Source organism: Hyla sarda, unplaced genomic scaffold (assembly GCF_029499605.1).
Source record: "Hyla sarda isolate aHylSar1 unplaced genomic scaffold, aHylSar1.hap1 scaffold_543, whole genome shotgun sequence".
Taxonomy (NCBI): domain Eukaryota; kingdom Metazoa; phylum Chordata; class Amphibia; order Anura; family Hylidae; genus Hyla; species Hyla sarda.
The window spans coordinates 93,434-109,814 of record NW_026610554.1 but is presented as its reverse complement, the minus strand read 5'-3'; the positions used below and the strand labels follow the sequence as shown (position 1 = coordinate 109,814).

Here is a 16,381-nt window from a genome sequence, read left to right as displayed (position 1 = left end):
GGTATTGAATAAGCATTGCTGCACTGATGGGGTATGCATTAGACGAAAAAAAAGAAGAAAAAGAAGAATAATACGCCCAGAAAAGAGGCGAAAAGGAGAAAAACGTAAAAAAACGTGAAAAAAAAGTAAGAGGAAGAGAAGGGAAAAAAAGGTGGAAATGGGTTTAAAAGTGATTTCGGCGGAGAAATATATATATATATATATATATATATATATATATATATATATATATATACGCGCACACACACACATATATATAAACGTATTCTCCGTTGAGATATTGCAGCCGCTGCTGTGTCCAGGCCCAGGAGCCTTAGCACTGTGCTGTGATGTCACTCAATACCACTGACATCACTAGGTGTAAACAACATCTCTCCTTTGCTGTGTATGTGACTATGGAGCTGTTTGGTGATGTCGTCTATTATGGCCTTCATAGAAGCAACAGGAGATTGTTGCATCCATCTAGAACCCTCAGAACTACAGTGCTATGATGTCACTCACTTCCACAGGCCTTGCAGAGTGTAAACAACAACAACCCAGCTTTGTTGTGTATGTAACCATAGGGATTTGTGATGTCACCTAGAACCTTCACAGCAGCGACAGCTTTATGAGGAGCATCAGCACTGCTCTGCCTGAGCAGAACCATCACCGCCATAGGTTGTCAAATAACCCGGGTTTAACCCACACAGGTAAGTCCAATGGGGTGCAGGCATGTCCTCTATGCTTACAGCTTCCCGTGGGTGTTGGTTTGATACCGTTTGGGGACAGCCAAGGAGGCATCTGCAGGCAACAAAGGTAGGTGTGTGCTTGTGTGTGTGTTTCCTATGCAGATCCTAAGCCCAGTGTCACATGCAAGTAGGAGGAGTAAGAAGGGTTCCTGGCAAATCCGGGTTATGGATTGCATTTAAAAAGGCCCCGTGGGAGTGCAATGGGCCCCTGTCTTGCTGCTTAGCAATAATGGTATGGGTTTAGGTTCTGCTGTGTGTACTGGTGGTTGACTGCCCCCCAGCCCAGAGTGTGCATGGAAAATTGTCTGGCAGCCTCCCTGACAGCAAGCAGTGATAGTGCCCATGAAGGGGACCTTGTTGGGCCCGCCCCTTTCACGGTTATCGCTTCTCGGCCTTTTGGCTAAGATCAAGTGTAGTATCTGTTCTTATCAGTTTAATATCTGATACGTCCCCTATCTGGGGACCATATATTAAATGGATTTTTGAGAACGGGGGCCGATTTCGAAGCTTGCTTCCGTCGCCCTATGCATTGACCCGATATGGCAGTATCTTCGGGTACAGTGCACCACCCCCTTACAGGGTTAAAAAGAAAGATTCCTACTTTCATTGCTACCTGCTTGCTGGCTAGCCAGCTAGCCAGCCCTGTGGGCCTTGCTGCTGCTGCTGCTGCAGCCAAAAAACAAAAGGTGGTGCTGCTGCTGCTTCTGCTTCTGCTTGTGTCTGGCCGCTGTTGGAGCGTCCAGGCACAGGACTTCTGCTGCTGCTGACTAAATGGCCTCCTTAATTGGATCATTTGAGTAGCCAGCACACCTGTGCAGGTAGGGCATGACATGATAGGCAGCTGCCTTGATAGCGGGTGGGTGCTGAATGTTCCTAATTGACAAAATAAGATTAATGCTTATGAAGAAATATAAAATCTCATCCCTTCCCCAATATCGCGCCACACCCCTACCCCTTAATTCCCTGGTTGAACTTGATGGACATATGTCTTTTTTCGACCGTACTAACTATGTAACTATGTAACATAACATGGGGGGGGGGGGTCTCCTGGCTGTTCACACAGGTGTGTCATTGCTGTACATTGACCATGCATTGCTTCTGTGGTATTGCAAAGGCAAAGACAAATGCTTCCAGCCATCCATTGCACTAATGGATTGGTCATCAGCTGGCTGTCTATGTCCCGCATCAATATAGACCAAAGTACAGAGGGTTAGGCTATGCTATTGTGCACCTACCTGATGCATCAGAAGGTGCGAGGCCCTTGCTAAATTCTGTGCACAGACTTTGAGATCTATGCTTTAGACTGTATCTAAACCTGCTCCAACATGGACTGACATTCTGGCCTACTTTCAGCCGATGCGACTTGTCTGTCGCTGAACAGTCGCTTTTTATGTATTCAGCACCTATGTATAATGTTGTAAAAATGCTCTAGAAGCTAAAGTCGCAGAAATGTCACACATATTTGGCCTGCAACTTTCTGTGCGACAAATTCAGACAGGAAAAATCAGTATAAATCCTTAGAAAATTATCCCCCAGTGTCTCCATCTGCTGGCGGTATTGAATAAGCATTGCTGCACTGATGGGGTATGCATTAGACGAAAAAAAAGAAGAAAAAGAAGAATAATACGCCCAGAAAAGAGGCGAAAAGGAGAAAAACGTAAAAAAACGTGAAAAAAAAGTAAGAGGAAGAGAAGGGAAAAAAAGGTGGAAATGGGTTTAAAAGTGATTTCGGCGGAGAAATATATATATATATATATATATATATATATATATATATATATATATATGCGCACACACACACATAGATATAAACGTATTCTCCGTTGAGATATTGCAGCCGCTGCTGTGTCCAGGCCCAGGAGCCTTAGCACTGTGCTGTGATGTCACTCAATACCACTGACATCACTAGGTGTAAACAACATCTCTCCTTTGCTGTGTATGTGACTATGGAGCTGTTTGGTGATGTCGTCTATTATGGCCTTCATAGAAGCAACAGGAGATTGTTGCATCCATCTAGAACCCTCAGAACTACAGTGCTATGATGTCACTCACTTCCACAGGCCTTGCAGAGTGTAAACAACAACAACCCAGCTTTGTTGTGTATGTAACCATAGGGATTTGTGATGTCACCTAGAACCTTCACAGCAGCGACAGCTTTATGAGGAGCATCAGCACTGCTCTGCCTGAGCAGAACCATCACCGCCATAGGTTGTCAAATAACCCGGGTTTAACCCACACAGGTAAGTCCAATGGGGTGCAGGCATGTCCTCTATGCTTACAGCTTCCCGTGGGTGTTGGTTTGATACCGTTTGGGGACAGCCAAGGAGGCATCTGCAGGCAACAAAGGTAGGTGTGTGCTTGTGTGTGTGTTTCCTATGCAGATCCTAAGCCCAGTGTCACATGCAAGTAGGAGGAGTAAGAAGGGTTCCTGGCAAATCCGGGTTATGGATTGCATTTAAAAAGGCCCCGTGGGAGTGCAATGGGCCCCTGTCTTGCTGCTTAGCAATAATGGTATGGGTTTAGGTTCTGCTGTGTGTACTGGTGGTTGACTGCCCCCCAGCCCAGAGTGTGCATGGAAAATTGTCTGGCAGCCTCCCTGACAGCAAGCAGTGATAGTGCCCATGAAGGGGACCTTGTTGGGCCCGCCCCTTTCACGGTTATCGCTTCTCGGCCTTTTGGCTAAGATCAAGTGTAGTATCTGTTCTTATCAGTTTAATATCTGATACGTCCCCTATCTGGGGACCATATATTAAATGGATTTTTGAGAACGGGGGCCGATTTCGAAGCTTGCTTCCGTCGCCCTATGCATTGACCCGATATGGCAGTATCTTCGGGTACAGTGCACCACCCCCTTACAGGGTTAAAAAGAAAGATTCCTACTTTCATTGCTACCTGCTTGCTGGCTAGCCAGCTAGCCAGCCCTGTGGGCCTTGCTGCTGCTGCTGCTGCAGCCAAAAAACAAAAGGTGCTGCTGCTGCTGCTTCTGCTTCTGCTTGTGTCTGGCCGCTGTTGGAGCGTCCAGGCACAGGACTTCTGCTGCTGCTGACTAAATGGCCTCCTTAATTGGATCATTTGAGTAGCCAGCACACCTGTGCAGGTAGGGCATGACATGATAGGCAGCTGCCTTGATAGCGGGTGGGTGCTGAATGTTCCTAATTGACAAAATAAGATTAATGCTTATGAAGAAATATAAAATCTCATCCCTTCCCCAATATCGCGCCACACCCCTACCCCTTAATTCCCTGGTTGAACTTGATGGACATATGTCTTTTTTCGACCGTACTAACTATGTAACTATGTAACATAACATGGGGGGGGGGGGGTCTCCTGGCTGTTCACACAGGTGTGTCATTGCTGTACATTGACCATGCATTGCTTCTGTGGTATTGCAAAGGCAAAGACAAATGCTTCCAGCCATCCATTGCACTAATGGATTGGTCATCAGCTGGCTGTCTATGTCCCGCATCAATATAGACCAAAGTACAGAGGGTTAGGCTATGCTATTGTGCACCTACCTGATGCATCAGAAGGTGCGAGGCCCTTGCTAAATTCTGTGCACAGACTTTGAGATCTATGCTTTAGACTGTATCTAAACCTGCTCCAACATGGACTGACATTCTGGCCTACTTTCAGCCGATGCGACTTGTCTGTCGCTGAACAGTCGCTTTTTATGTATTCAGCACCTATGTATAATGTTGTAAAAATGCTCTAGAAGCTAAAGTCGCAGAAATGTCACACATATTTGGCCTGCAACTTTCTGTGCGACAAATTCAGACAGGAAAAATCAGTATAAATCCTTAGAAAATCATCCCCCAGTGTCTCCATCTGCTGGCGGTATTGAATAAGCATTGCTGCACTGATGGGGTATGCATTAGACGAAAAAAAAGAAGAAAAAGAAGAATAATACGCCCAGAAAAGAGGCGAAAAGGAGAAAAACGTAAAAAAACGTGAAAAAAAAGTAAGAGGAAGAGAAGGGAAAAAAAGGTGGAAATGGGTTTAAAAGTGATTTCGGCGGAGATATATATATATATATATATATATATATATATATATATATATATACGCGCACACACACACATATATATAAACGTATTCTCCGTTGAGATATTGCAGCCGCTGCTGTGTCCAGGCCCAGGAGCCTTAGCACTGTGCTGTGATGTCACTCAATACCACTGACATCACTAGGTGTAAACAACATCTCTCCTTTGCTGTGTATGTGACTATGGAGCTGTTTGGTGATGTCGTCTATTATGGCCTTCATAGAAGCAACAGGAGATTGTTGCATCCATCTAGAACCCTCAGAACTACAGTGCTATGATGTCACTCACTTCCACAGGCCTTGCAGAGTGTAAACAACAACAACCCAGCTTTGTTGTGTATGTAACCATAGGGATTTGTGATGTCACCTAGAACCTTCACAGCAGCGACAGCTTTATGAGGAGCATCAGCACTGCTCTGCCTGAGCAGAACCATCACCGCCATAGGTTGTCAAATAACCCGGGTTTAACCCACACAGGTAAGTCCAATGGGGTGCAGGCATGTCCTCTATGCTTACAGCTTCCCGTGGGTGTTGGTTTGATACCGTTTGGGGACAGCCAAGGAGGCATCTGCAGGCAACAAAGGTAGGTGTGTGCTTGTGTGTGTGTTTCCTATGCAGATCCTAAGCCCAGTGTCACATGCAAGTAGGAGGAGTAAGAAGGGTTCCTGGCAAATCCGGGTTATGGATTGCATTTAAAAAGGCCCCGTGGGAGTGCAATGGGCCCCTGTCTTGCTGCTTAGCAATAATGGTATGGGTTTAGGTTCTGCTGTGTGTACTGGTAATTGACTGCCCCCCAGCCCAGAGTGTGCATGGAAAATTGTCTGGCAGCCTCCCTGACAGCAAGCAGTGATAGTGCCCATGAAGGGGACCTTGTTGGGCCCGCCCCTTTCACGGTTATCGCTTCTCGGCCTTTTGGCTAAGATCAAGTGTAGTATCTGTTCTTATCAGTTTAATATCTGATACGTCCCCTATCTGGGGACCATATATTAAATGGATTTTTGAGAACGGGGGCCGATTTCGAAGCTTGCTTCCGTCGCCCTATGCATTGACCCGATATGGCAGTATCTTCGGGTACAGTGCACCACCCCCTTACAGGGTTAAAAAGAAAGATTCCTACTTTCATTGCTACCTGCTTGCTGGCTAGCCAGCTAGCCAGCCCTGTGGGCCTCTGCTGCTGCTGCTGCTGCAGCCAAAAAACAAAAGGTGCTGCTGCTGCTGCTTCTGCTTCTGCTTGTGTCTGGCCGCTGTTGGAGCGTCCAGGCACAGGACTTCTGCTGCTGCTGACTAAATGGCCTCCTTAATTGGATCATTTGAGTAGCCAGCACACCTGTGCAGGTAGGGCATGACATGATAGGCAGCTGCCTTGATAGCGGGTGGGTGCTGAATGTTCCTAATTGACAAAATAAGATTAATGCTTATGAAGAAATATAAAATCTCATCCCTTCCCCAATATCGCGCCACACCCCTACCCCTTAATTCCCTGGTTGAACTTGATGGACATATGTCTTTTTTCGACCGTACTAACTATGTAACTATGTAACATAACATGGGGGGGGGGGGGTCTCCTGGCTGTTCACACAGGTGTGTCATTGCTGTACATTGACCATGCATTGCTTCTGTGGTATTGCAAAGGCAAAGACAAATGCTTCCAGCCATCCATTGCACTAATGGATTGGTCATCAGCTGGCTGTCTATGTCCCGCATCAATATAGACCAAAGTACAGAGGGTTAGGCTATGCTATTGTGCACCTACCTGATGCATCAGAAGGTGCGAGGCCCTTGCTAAATTCTGTGCACAGACTTTGAGATCTATGCTTTAGACTGTATCTAAACCTGCTCCAACATGGACTGACATTCTGGCCTACTTTCAGCCGATGCGACTTGTCTGTCGCTGAACAGTCGCTTTTTATGTATTCAGCACCTATGTATAATGTTGTAAAAATGCTCTAGAAGCTAAAGTCGCAGAAATGTCACACATATTTGGCCTGCAACTTTCTGTGCGACAAATTCAGACAGGAAAAATCAGTATAAATCCTTAGAAAATTATCCCCCAGTGTCTCCATCTGCTGGCGGTATTGAATAAGCATTGCTGCACTGATGGGGTATGCATTAGACGAAAAAAAAGAAGAAAAAGAAGAATAATACGCCCAGAAAAGAGGCGAAAAGGAGAAAAACGTAAAAAAACGTGAAAAAAAAGTAAGAGGAAGAGAAGGGAAAAAAAGGTGGAAATGGGTTTAAAAGTGATTTCGGCGGAGAAATATATATATATATATATATATATATATATATATATATATATATACGCGCACACACACACATATATATAAACGTATTCTCCGTTGAGATATTGCAGCCGCTGCTGTGTCCAGGCCCAGGAGCCTTAGCACTGTGCTGTGATGTCACTCAATACCACTGACATCACTAGGTGTAAACAACATCTCTCCTTTGCTGTGTATGTGACTATGGAGCTGTTTGGTGATGTCGTCTATTATGGCCTTCATAGAAGCAACAGGAGATTGTTGCATCCATCTAGAACCCTCAGAACTACAGTGCTATGATGTCACTCACTTCCACAGGCCTTGCAGAGTGTAAACAACAACAACCCAGCTTTGTTGTGTATGTAACCATAGGGATTTGTGATGTCACCTAGAACCTTCACAGCAGCGACAGCTTTATGAGGAGCATCAGCACTGCTCTGCCTGAGCAGAACCATCACCGCCATAGGTTGTCAAATAACCCGGGTTTAACCCACACAGGTAAGTCCAATGGGGTGCAGGCATGTCCTCTATGCTTACAGCTTCCCGTGGGTGTTGGTTTGATACCGTTTGGGGACAGCCAAGGAGGCATCTGCAGGCAACAAAGGTAGGTGTGTGCTTGTGTGTGTGTTTCCTATGCAGATCCTAAGCCCAGTGTCACATGCAAGTAGGAGGAGTAAGAAGGGTTCCTGGCAAATCCGGGTTATGGATTGCATTTAAAAAGGCCCCGTGGGAGTGCAATGGGCCCCTGTCTTGCTGCTTAGCAATAATGGTATGGGTTTAGGTTCTGCTGTGTGTACTGGTGGTTGACTGCCCCCCAGCCCAGAGTGTGCATGGAAAATTGTCTGGCAGCCTCCCTGACAGCAAGCAGTGATAGTGCCCATGAAGGGGACCTTGTTGGGCCCGCCCCTTTCACGGTTATCGCTTCTCGGCCTTTTGGCTAAGATCAAGTGTAGTATCTGTTCTTATCAGTTTAATATCTGATACGTCCCCTATCTGGGGACCATATATTAAATGGATTTTTGAGAACGGGGGCCGATTTCGAAGCTTGCTTCCGTCGCCCTATGCATTGACCCGATATGGCAGTATCTTCGGGTACAGTGCACCACCCCCTTACAGGGTTAAAAAGAAAGATTCCTACTTTCATTGCTACCTGCTTGCTGGCTAGCCAGCTAGCCAGCCCTGTGGGCCTTGCTGCTGCTGCTGCTGCTGCAGCCAAAAAACAAAAGGTGGTGCTGCTGCTGCTTCTGCTTCTGCTTGTGTCTGGCCGCTGTTGGAGCGTCCAGGCACAGGACTTCTGCTGCTGCTGACTAAATGGCCTCCTTAATTGGATCATTTGAGTAGCCAGCACACCTGTGCAGGTAGGGCATGACATGATAGGCAGCTGCCTTGATAGCGGGTGGGTGCTGAATGTTCCTAATTGACAAAATAAGATTAATGCTTATGAAGAAATATAAAATCTCATCCCTTCCCCAATATCGCGCCACACCCCTACCCCTTAATTCCCTGGTTGAACTTGATGGACATATGTCTTTTTTCGACCGTACTAACTATGTAACTATGTAACATAACATGGGGGGGGGGGGTCTCCTGGCTGTTCACACAGGTGTGTCATTGCTGTACATTGACCATGCATTGCTTCTGTGGTATTGCAAAGGCAAAGACAAATGCTTCCAGCCATCCATTGCACTAATGGATTGGTCATCAGCTGGCTGTCTATGTCCCGCATCAATATAGACCAAAGTACAGAGGGTTAGGCTATGCTATTGTGCACCTACCTGATGCATCAGAAGGTGCGAGGCCCTTGCTAAATTCTGTGCACAGACTTTGAGATCTATGCTTTAGACTGTATCTAAACCTGCTCCAACATGGACTGACATTCTGGCCTACTTTCAGCCGATGCGACTTGTCTGTCGCTGAACAGTCGCTTTTTATGTATTCAGCACCTATGTATAATGTTGTAAAAATGCTCTAGAAGCTAAAGTCGCAGAAATGTCACACATATTTGGCCTGCAACTTTCTGTGCGACAAATTCAGACAGGAAAAATCAGTATAAATCCTTAGAAAATTATCCCCCAGTGTCTCCATCTGCTGGCGGTATTGAATAAGCATTGCTGCACTGATGGGGTATGCATTAGACGAAAAAAAAGAAGAAAAAGAAGAATAATACGCCCAGAAAAGAGGCGAAAAGGAGAAAAACGTAAAAAAACGTGAAAAAAAAGTAAGAGGAAGAGAAGGGAAAAAAAGGTGGAAATGGGTTTAAAAGTGATTTCGGCGGAGAAATATATATATATATATATATATATATATATATATACGCGCACACACACACATATATATAAACGTATTCTCCGTTGAGATATTGCAGCCGCTGCTGTGTCCAGGCCCAGGAGCCTTAGCACTGTGCTGTGATGTCACTCAATACCACTGACATCACTAGGTGTAAACAACATCTCTCCTTTGCTGTGTATGTGACTATGGAGCTGTTTGGTGATGTCGTCTATTATGGCCTTCATAGAAGCAACAGGAGATTGTTGCATCCATCTAGAACCCTCAGAACTACAGTGCTATGATGTCACTCACTTCCACAGGCCTTGCAGAGTGTAAACAACAACAACCCAGCTTTGTTGTGTATGTAACCATAGGGATTTGTGATGTCACCTAGAACCTTCACAGCAGCGACAGCTTTATGAGGAGCATCAGCACTGCTCTGCCTGAGCAGAACCATCACCGCCATAGGTTGTCAAATAACCCGGGTTTAACCCACACAGGTAAGTCCAATGGGGTGCAGGCATGTCCTCTATGCTTACAGCTTCCCGTGGGTGTTGGTTTGATACCGTTTGGGGACAGCCAAGGAGGCATCTGCAGGCAACAAAGGTAGGTGTGTGCTTGTGTGTGTGTTTCCTATGCAGATCCTAAGCCCAGTGTCACATGCAAGTAGGAGGAGTAAGAAGGGTTCCTGGCAAATCCGGGTTATGGATTGCATTTAAAAAGGCCCCGTGGGAGTGCAATGGGCCCCTGTCTTGCTGCTTAGCAATAATGGTATGGGTTTAGGTTCTGCTGTGTGTACTGGTGGTTGACTGCCCCCCAGCCCAGAGTGTGCATGGAAAATTGTCTGGCAGCCTCCCTGACAGCAAGCAGTGATAGTGCCCATGAAGGGGACCTTGTTGGGCCCGCCCCTTTCACGGTTATCGCTTCTCGGCCTTTTGGCTAAGATCAAGTGTAGTATCTGTTCTTATCAGTTTAATATCTGATACGTCCCCTATCTGGGGACCATATATTAAATGGATTTTTGAGAACGGGGGCCGATTTCGAAGCTTGCTTCCGTCGCCCTATGCATTGACCCGATATGGCAGTATCTTCGGGTACAGTGCACCACCCCCTTACAGGGTTAAAAAGAAAGATTCCTACTTTCATTGCTACCTGCTTGCTGGCTAGCCAGCTAGCCAGCCCTGTGGGCCTTGCTGCTGCTGCTGCTGCAGCCAAAAAACAAAAGGTGGTGCTGCTGCTGCTTCTGCTTGTGTCTGGCCGCTGTTGGAGCGTCCAGGCACAGGACTTCTGCTGCTGCTGACTAAATGGCCTCCTTAATTGGATCATTTGAGTAGCCAGCACACCTGTGCAGGTAGGGCATGACATGATAGGCAGCTGCCTTGATAGCGGGTGGGTGCTGAATGTTCCTAATTGACAAAATAAGATTAATGCTTATGAAGAAATATAAAATCTCATCCCTTCCCCAATATCGCGCCACACCCCTACCCCTTAATTCCCTGGTTGAACTTGATGGACATATGTCTTTTTTCGACCGTACTAACTATGTAACTATGTAACATAACATGGGGGGGGGGGGTCTCCTGGCTGTTCACACAGGTGTGTCATTGCTGTACATTGACCATGCATTGCTTCTGTGGTATTGCAAAGGCAAAGACAAATGCTTCCAGCCATCCATTGCACTAATGGATTGGTCATCAGCTGGCTGTCTATGTCCCGCATCAATATAGACCAAAGTACAGAGGGTTAGGCTATGCTATTGTGCACCTACCTGATGCATCAGAAGGTGCGAGGCCCTTGCTAAATTCTGTGCACAGACTTTGAGATCTATGCTTTAGACTGTATCTAAACCTGCTCCAACATGGACTGACATTCTGGCCTACTTTCAGCCGATGCGACTTGTCTGTCGCTGAACAGTCGCTTTTTATGTATTCAGCACCTATGTATAATGTTGTAAAAATGCTCTAGAAGCTAAAGTCGCAGAAATGTCACACATATTTGGCCTGCAACTTTCTGTGCGACAAATTCAGACAGGAAAAATCAGTATAAATCCTTAGAAAATTATCCCCCAGTGTCTCCATCTGCTGGCGGTATTGAATAAGCATTGCTGCACTGATGGGGTATGCATTAGACGAAAAAAAAGAAGAAAAAGAAGAATAATACGCCCAGAAAAGAGGCGAAAAGGAGAAAAACGTAAAAAAACGTGAAAAAAAAGTAAGAGGAAGAGAAGGGAAAAAAAGGTGGAAATGGGTTTAAAAGTGATTTCGGCGGAGAAATATATATATATATATATATATATGTATATATATATACGCGCACACACACACATATATATAAACGTATTCTCCGTTGAGATATTGCAGCCGCTGCTGTGTCCAGGCCCAGGAGCCTTAGCACTGTGCTGTGATGTCACTCAATACCACTGACATCACTAGGTGTAAACAACATCTCTCCTTTGCTGTGTATGTGACTATGGAGCTGTTTGGTGATGTCGTCTATTATGGCCTTCATAGAAGCAACAGGAGATTGTTGCATCCATCTAGAACCCTCAGAACTACAGTGCTATGATGTCACTCACTTCCACAGGCCTTGCAGAGTGTAAACAACAACAACCCAGCTTTGTTGTGTATGTAACCATAGGGATTTGTGATGTCACCTAGAACCTTCACAGCAGCGACAGCTTTATGAGGAGCATCAGCACTGCTCTGCCTGAGCAGAACCATCACCGCCATAGGTTGTCAAATAACCCGGGTTTAACCCACACAGGTAAGTCCAATGGGGTGCAGGCATGTCCTCTATGCTTACAGCTTCCCGTGGGTGTTGGTTTGATACCGTTTGGGGACAGCCAAGGAGGCATCTGCAGGCAACAAAGGTAGGTGTGTGCTTGTGTGTGTGTTTCCTATGCAGATCCTAAGCCCAGTGTCACATGCAAGTAGGAGGAGTAAGAAGGGTTCCTGGCAAATCCGGGTTATGGATTGCATTTAAAAAGGCCCCGTGGGAGTGCAATGGGCCCCTGTCTTGCTGCTTAGCAATAATGGTATGGGTTTAGGTTCTGCTGTGTGTACTGGTGGTTGACTGCCCCCCAGCCCAGAGTGTGCATGGAAAATTGTCTGGCAGCCTCCCTGACAGCAAGCAGTGATAGTGCCCATGAAGGGGACCTTGTTGGGCCCGCCCCTTTCACGGTTATCGCTTCTCGGCCTTTTGGCTAAGATCAAGTGTAGTATCTGTTCTTATCAGTTTAATATCTGATACGTCCCCTATCTGGGGACCATATATTAAATGGATTTTTGAGAACGGGGGCCGATTTCGAAGCTTGCTTCCGTCGCCCTATGCATTGACCCGATATGGCAGTATCTTCGGGTACAGTGCACCACCCCCTTACAGGGTTAAAAAGAAAGATTCCTACTTTCATTGCTACCTGCTTGCTGGCTAGCCAGCTAGCCAGCCCTGTGGGCCTTGCTGCTGCTGCTGCTGCTGCAGCCAAAAAACAAAAGGTGGTGCTGCTGCTGCTTCTGCTTCTGCTTGTGTCTGGCCGCTGTTGGAGCGTCCAGGCACAGGACTTCTGCTGCTGCTGACTAAATGGCCTCCTTAATTGGATCATTTGAGTAGCCAGCACACCTGTGCAGGTAGGGCATGACATGATAGGCAGCTGCCTTGATAGCGGGTGGGTGCTGAATGTTCCTAATTGACAAAATAAGATTAATGCTTATGAAGAAATATAAAATCTCATCCCTTCCCCAATATCGCGCCACACCCCTACCCCTTAATTCCCTGGTTGAACTTGATGGACATATGTCTTTTTTCGACCGTACTAACTATGTAACATAACATGGGGGGGGGGGGTCTCCTGGCTGTTCACACAGGTGTGTCATTGCTGTACATTGACCATGCATTGCTTCTGTGGTATTGCAAAGGCAAAGACAAATGCTTCCAGCCATCCATTGCACTAATGGATTGGTCATCAGCTGGCTGTCTATGTCCCGCATCAATATAGACCAAAGTACAGAGGGTTAGGCTATGCTATTGTGCACCTACCTGATGCATCAGAAGGTGCGAGGCCCTTGCTAAATTCTGTGCACAGACTTTGAGATCTATGCTTTAGACTGTATCTAAACCTGCTCCAACATGGACTGACATTCTGGCCTACTTTCAGCCGATGCGACTTGTCTGTCGCTGAACAGTCGCTTTTTATGTATTCAGCACCTATGTATAATGTTGTAAAAATGCTCTAGAAGCTAAAGTCGCAGAAATGTCACACATATTTGGCCTGCAACTTTCTGTGCGACAAATTCAGACAGGAAAAATCAGTATAAATCCTTAGAAAATTATCCCCCAGTGTCTCCATCTGCTGGCGGTATTGAATAAGCATTGCTGCACTGATGGGGTATGCATTAGACGAAAAAAAAGAAGAAAAAGAAGAATAATACGCCCAGAAAAGAGGCGAAAAGGAGAAAAACGTAAAAAAACGTGAAAAAAAAGTAAGAGGAAGAGAAGGGAAAAAAAGGTGGAAATGGGTTTAAAAGTGATTTCGGCGGAGAATATATATATATATATATATATATATATATATATATATATACGCGCACACACACACATATATATAAACGTATTCTCCGTTGAGATATTGCAGCCGCTGCTGTGTCCAGGCCCAGGAGCCTTAGCACTGTGCTGTGATGTCACTCAATACCACTGACATCACTAGGTGTAAACAACATCTCTCCTTTGCTGTGTATGTGACTATGGAGCTGTTTGGTGATAGAAGCAACAGGAGATTGTTGCATCCATCTAGAACCCTCAGAACTACAGTGCTATGATGTCACTCACTTCCACAGGCCTTGCAGAGTGTAAACAACAACAACCCAGCTTTGTTGTGTATGTAACCATAGGGATTTGTGATGTCACCTAGAACCTTCACAGCAGCGACGGCTTTATGAGGAGCATCAGCACTGCTCTGCCTGAGCAGAACCATCACCGCCATAGGTTGTCAAATAACCCGGGTTTAACCCACACAGGTAAGTCCAATGGGGTGCAGGCATGTCCTCTATGCTTACAGCTTCCCGTGGGTGTTGGTTTGATACCGTTTGGGGACAGCCAAGGAGGCATCTGCAGGCAACAAAGGTAGGTGTGTGCTTGTGTGTGTGTTTCCTATGCAGATCCTAAGCCCAGTGTCACATGCAAGTAGGAGGAGTAAGAAGGGTTCCTGGCAAATCCGGGTTATGGATTGCATTTAAAAAGGCCCCGTGGGAGTGCAATGGGCCCCTGTCTTGCTGCTTAGCAATAATGGTATGGGTTTAGGTTCTGCTGTGTGTACTGGTGGTTGACTGCCCCCCAGCCCAGAGTGTGCATGGAAAATTGTCTGGCAGCCTCCCTGACAGCAAGCAGTGATAGTGCCCATGAAGGGGACCTTGTTGGGCCCGCCCCTTTCATGGTTATCGCTTCTCGGCCTTTTGGCTAAGATCAAGTGTAGTATCTGTTCTTATCAGTTTAATATCTGATACGTCCCCTATCTGGGGACCATATATTAAATGGATTTTTGAGAACGGGGGCCGATTTCGAAGCTTGCTTCCGTCGCCCTATGCATTGACCCGATATGGCAGTATCTTCGGGTACAGTGCACCACCCCCTTACAGGGTTAAAAAGAAAGATTCCTACTTTCATTGCTACCTGCTTGCTGGCTAGCCAGCTAGCCAGCCCTGTGGGCCTTGCTGCTGCTGCTGCTGCAGCCAAAAAACAAAAGGTGGTGCTGCTGCTGCTTCTGCTTCTGCTTGTGTCTGGCCGCTGTTGGAGCGTCCAGGCACAGGACTTCTGCTGCTGCTGACTAAATGGCCTCCTTAATTGGATCATTTGAGTAGCCAGCACACCTGTGCAGGTAGGGCATGACATGATAGGCAGCTGCCTTGATAGCGGGTGGGTGCTGAATGTTCCTAATTGACAAAATAAGATTAATGCTTATGAAGAAATATAAAATCTCATCCCTTCCCCAATATCGCGCCACACCCCTACCCCTTAATTCCCTGGTTGAACTTGATGGACATATGTCTTTTTTCGACCGTACTAACTATGTAACTATGTAACATAACATGGGGGGGGGGGGGTCTCCTGGCTGTTCACACAGGTGTGTCATTGCTGTACATTGACCATGCATTGCTTCTGTGGTATTGCAAAGGCAAAGACAAATGCTTCCAGCCATCCATTGCACTAATGGATTGGTCATCAGCTGGCTGTCTATGTCCCGCATCAATATAGACCAAAGTACAGAGGGTTAGGCTATGCTATTGTGCACCTACCTGATGCATCAGAAGGTGCGAGGCCCTTGCTAAATTCTGTGCACAGACTTTGAGATCTATGCTTTAGACTGTATCTAAACCTGCTCCAACATGGACTGACATTCTGGCCTACTTTCAGCCGATGCGACTTGTCTGTCGCTGAACAGTCGCTTTTTATGTATTCAGCACCTATGTATAATGTTGTAAAAATGCTCTAGAAGCTAAAGTCGCAGAAATGTCACACATATTTGGCCTGCAACTTTCTGTGCGACAAATTCAGACAGGAAAAATCAGTATAAATCCTTAGAAAATTATCCCCCAGTGTCTCCATCTGCTGGCGGTATTGAATAAGCATTGCTGCACTGATGGGGTATGCATTAGACGAAAAAAAAGAAGAAAAAGAAGAATAATACGCCCAGAAAAGAGGCGAAAAGGAGAAAAACGTAAAAAAACGTGAAAAAAAAGTAAGAGGAAGAGAAGGGAAAAAAAGGTGGAAATGGGTTTAAAAGTGATTTCGGCGGAGAAATATATATATATATATATATATATATATATATATATATACGCGCACACACACACATATATATAAACGTATTCTCCGTTGAGATATTGCAGCCGCTGCTGTGTCCAGGCCCAGGAGCCTTAGCACTGTGCTGTGATGTCACTCAATACCACTGACATCACTAGGTGTAAACAACATCTCTCCTTTGCTGTGTATGTGACTATGGAGCTGTTTGGTGATAGAAGCAACAGGAGATTGTTGCATCCATCTAGAACCCTCAGAACTACAGTGCTATGATGTCACTCACTTCCACAGGCCTTGCA

The 16,381-nt window shown here is 46.0% G+C and overlaps 7 non-coding genes across 7 annotated transcripts; all 7 read left to right on the top strand.

Annotated features, from left to right (window-relative positions):
• Positions 1 to 1,108: 1,108 nt before the first annotated feature.
• Positions 1,109 to 1,299, top strand: LOC130339436 (U2 spliceosomal RNA). The gene has a single exon (XR_008879809.1). It is a non-coding gene; the product is annotated as a U2 spliceosomal RNA (small nuclear RNA).
• A 2,088-nt stretch (positions 1,300 to 3,387) lies between these two features.
• LOC130339435 (U2 spliceosomal RNA) lies at positions 3,388 to 3,578 on the top strand. The gene has a single exon (XR_008879808.1). It is a non-coding gene; the product is annotated as a U2 spliceosomal RNA (small nuclear RNA).
• A 2,085-nt stretch (positions 3,579 to 5,663) lies between these two features.
• Positions 5,664 to 5,854, top strand: LOC130339433 (U2 spliceosomal RNA). Its single transcript, XR_008879806.1, has one exon. It is a non-coding gene; the product is annotated as a U2 spliceosomal RNA (small nuclear RNA).
• A 2,088-nt stretch (positions 5,855 to 7,942) lies between these two features.
• LOC130339432 (U2 spliceosomal RNA) lies at positions 7,943 to 8,133 on the top strand. The gene has a single exon (XR_008879805.1). It is a non-coding gene; the product is annotated as a U2 spliceosomal RNA (small nuclear RNA).
• A 2,079-nt stretch (positions 8,134 to 10,212) lies between these two features.
• Positions 10,213 to 10,403, top strand: LOC130339431 (U2 spliceosomal RNA). Its single transcript, XR_008879804.1, has one exon. It is a non-coding gene; the product is annotated as a U2 spliceosomal RNA (small nuclear RNA).
• Positions 10,404 to 12,475: 2,072 nt separating this feature from the next.
• Positions 12,476 to 12,666, top strand: LOC130339429 (U2 spliceosomal RNA). The gene has a single exon (XR_008879803.1). It is a non-coding gene; the product is annotated as a U2 spliceosomal RNA (small nuclear RNA).
• A 2,055-nt stretch (positions 12,667 to 14,721) lies between these two features.
• Positions 14,722 to 14,912, top strand: LOC130339428 (U2 spliceosomal RNA). The gene has a single exon (XR_008879802.1). It is a non-coding gene; the product is annotated as a U2 spliceosomal RNA (small nuclear RNA).
• The last annotated feature ends 1,469 nt before the right edge of the window (positions 14,913 to 16,381 follow it).